This window comes from Cynoglossus semilaevis, chromosome 6, assembly GCF_000523025.1.
Source record: "Cynoglossus semilaevis isolate Cse_v1.0 chromosome 6, Cse_v1.0, whole genome shotgun sequence".
Taxonomy (NCBI): domain Eukaryota; kingdom Metazoa; phylum Chordata; class Actinopteri; order Pleuronectiformes; family Cynoglossidae; genus Cynoglossus; species Cynoglossus semilaevis.
Genome location: NC_024312.1, coordinates 3,187,423 through 3,191,124, shown reverse-complemented (window position 1 = coordinate 3,191,124; position 3,702 = coordinate 3,187,423). Strand labels below are relative to the sequence as shown.

General features: G+C 41.9%; 1 protein-coding gene across 4 annotated transcripts in view; it reads right to left on the bottom strand.

Moving 5' to 3' along the window:
- Window positions 1–3,702, bottom strand: part of znf423 (zinc finger protein 423) — a 124,857-nt gene that overhangs the window by 94,093 nt on the left and 27,062 nt on the right. The gene's annotated exons all lie outside the window — the stretch shown is intronic.

The following is a 3,702-nucleotide window of genomic DNA, read 5'->3' as shown; positions in this document are numbered from 1 at the left end:
AAAGGGCCAGCAGCTTCATCCCAGGTCCATTTATTATGTGAGAGGTGTGATGGGACGCAGGGACGGAGGGACGTGGAGAAGGAGGAGGTATTTAGGTGATGGGGTGCTGAGGGGGCAGTACAGGAGAGGAAGGCAAGGATGAAGGGAGGAGGAGGGGGGGGGGTGTTGGCCATCTGTCCAGTGGTGGGGGCACCGTCTGGCCGGGGAGAGGAAGCGGCCCCGCGGCTGAGGAAACACACACACACACACACACAGATGCTGACGGAGCAGATGAACAGTTACTGTACTGGTTGGCATCAAGTTACACAACAACTGCAGAGTGACACGTGCACGCCCACACGTGGACTGACACACTCATTCATCCACCTGCTGTGATTTTCGAGATGTTTAGGGAGTCAGTCTGAGCAGTGATTGGGTGAGGGGGGGGGGCGGGGGTCACGCCCCGGACCGATCTCCATCCAATCACAGCGCCACAAACATTCACACTAAGATTCACACCAGATTCACACCAACGCTCAGTTTAGAGTGAACAGTATGATCAGCAACAGCTGGGGATCGAACCCGCTCCCCCTCGTCCTGTGAGGCTGGTACGCAAACCACCTGACCACCGTGTGGTCCCTGGGTAAAAGCGTGTCATGTAACTCAGGGCTCCTCAACCCCTGGTCCGGGGACCCTCTGCCGGTCCGCAATGTAACAATCAATGAATGAAGAAACTAGTTAAACACACGCACAAACTAACCAACCTGATTACTCTCATTAACCAACTAACTCATTAACCAACTAACTCATTAACCAACTAACTCAGTAACTCCATCAGAAAAGTGACTTAAAACTAGTAACGAATCACTCTCTTAAAGTAACGAAGCATCAGAGGAGATGAAAAATGAACCAAAACAAGATGAAGTCATTCCGTATATTTATCTGTGTGTGTGCGCGTGTGTGTGTGTGTGTATGCGTGCGTCCTCCAACCATCACATCTTGAAGCGATGAAGCCGAGACTTTCAGAACAAAGGCAGGTCTAAAATAGCACTTTCTCAGTGAGTCACTGCCAGGTGCAGACGCCTGCACCAGTTTGGCTAAATCTGACGACGACACTGCTGTTCTTAATTTGTTTGGCCTTTTATCTTCACCCATCATCAAAAACACCCGTCCTGTGGAAGCAGTTTTTGGACAGAGCTCGCCTGAAAATGGAGGGAGAAGAGTCTGAATCTGAAAAGGTCACACACATAAAAAAATTTTTAAAAAATTGATATACGCGCATATACTTCTGACGTACTCGAGAGCCTGACTACTTTTACGATCTTACTTTTTTAAGTTGTTTTTTTTCCTGACTATGAAGTGAAGTTCGGAACCAGGGATATCCGATAATAACGTCCGATCGATCTTATCAGCTGGATATTAGCGTAAATACGTAATATGGGTAAGAATCATTAACGTTTTTTTCTCCGATAATAAAATCGGATAACACAATACCTGGGTTTCGCTAAATTTGCTGGAATCACACGTAGGATCCACATATCGGTATCGGTTGATATCGGAAATTAAGTGTTGGAACAAATATCGGCATATCAGATATCGGCAAAAAGTTAGCTAGTAAGTTATCGGACATCCGTATTTAGAACATCGGGAACATCCATGTTGTTTTACCGTAGAAACCTCAGCCTTGACAAATACACTCCGTTCAGTCAGGAGTCATTGACTGTTGTCTGATTTCCTCTAAACTGGATCGGACAGGAAATTAAATCAAGAGAACAACTTAAATTAATTTCAAGAAAAGTTGGTCAACCCTAAAAAAAAATCCCGTTCACACTGAAACTTAAAATTTGAAACGATACATTTTATGTAATGAGAAACACGGTCTCCTGAAGGGACCACGTCCAGGTCCATGAACCAGATGTTGACCATCTGATAGTCTCCTATTTCTAATAAAAATCATTTTGTTTTATTGCCCCTCCCCCAACTGGAGCAGAAAGAAACAGCGGGGGCAACTTAATGAAAGCAGCCCTCTCCCATGGGTGTGTGTGTGTGTGTGTGTGTGAGGTATTGATTGAATAGTACTACAGTATTCCCAGGCAAAAAGCCTGTGTGCACCCTCCACTTGTACTTGTCTTTCACACACCCATCATCATGGGACATGGACACACACACATACACACATACAGGCCCTTCAGAGGACCATTATCTCAGAGTCACAGACTGTCCCCGTGCCAGGAATAACTGCACATTCTCTAACACAAAAATACACAAAGACAAAACACAAAGTACTGCAACGTTTTACTTCTACACCATCTACAGAGACGCACCAGTAATACAACGAGTACTTCACTTCAACTACACCAGACACTGTACTACACCAGACAGTGTACTACACTGTAGAACACCTAACATTGTTTTTTTCATCCATTAGGATTGGGGATTGAACCAATGACCTTTCCCCTGTAAGGACAGAGAACTAACCACTCTCCCACCGTGTGATATAAAACGTTAAAAATCACAGGTTTGTTTTTTTCCCAGTTTCCTCGTCAGCGGTGACTGTAACGAGGGACTGACTCACACCTGAGATCCAGCGTGAATGTGAGTAAATGAAGAATCTGGAGGAGGAAAAACCAGCAGAGGTCTGAGTAATGGAGGGAAAAAAAACAAGAACCAGACTTTACACTTTATACACTGAGGAAACAGGTATATATGGACACATATATGTGTATATGCATACACATATATGTATGTATTAACATACATACATACATATATGTGTAAATGTATATATGTATTTACTTACACATACATATGTATTTATATATACATATGTATGTATATGCATACATATATACATACACATATATACATATATGTATATACATACAAATATGTATGTATATACATATATACATACATATTTTTGTGTAAATGTATATTTATACATACACATTTTTGTGTAAATGTATATATGTATTTACATACATACATATATGTATACATATATATACACATATACATTTATACACACACATATATACATGTGTAAATCTATATATGTATAGATATACATTTATACACATTTATACAGACACATATATACATATATACACACATTTATATACACATATATATATATATAAGGCATGTATCAGTGTACACTGTCCAAAAGAAAGAACCAGGTCAGTACTACAAAGACAGTACTACAAAGACAGTACTACAAAGACAGATACTATGGTACCATCCTTCAGCGTGTGATACCTCAGAGTGGTAGTAATACTAGTAGTAAACGTGCAGGTCTATTTAAGGACAGCCTTCATGAGTGAGACAGGGTTCAATGTCAGGTGAGGGTGTGGAGGAGAGAGGTTTTTTTTTTTTTTTTTTTTTCTCCTACCGCGTGTCTCCAGAGGATGGCAGTATTCTTGGCTGTCCTGAGGACAACGGGCTTTTTATTAACAGATAAAACATATAAATATATAAATGGAGACGTCAGTAATAATGAGGTCACTTTGCATATCTGCAGGAAAGATCCGTGCAGGTGTGACACACTCTGTGTCTGTGTGTGTGTGTGTGTGTGTGTGTGTGTGCTCACCCTGGGTAATTAGATAAAGAGAAGTGAATTAGCAGAGTCCACAGAGCAGAATGATGTTACACAGCCTAACCACGCCTAACTGAGAGCCACTAATCACCACTCGTTAGGTTCGCCCGAGTGTGTGTGTGCACGCG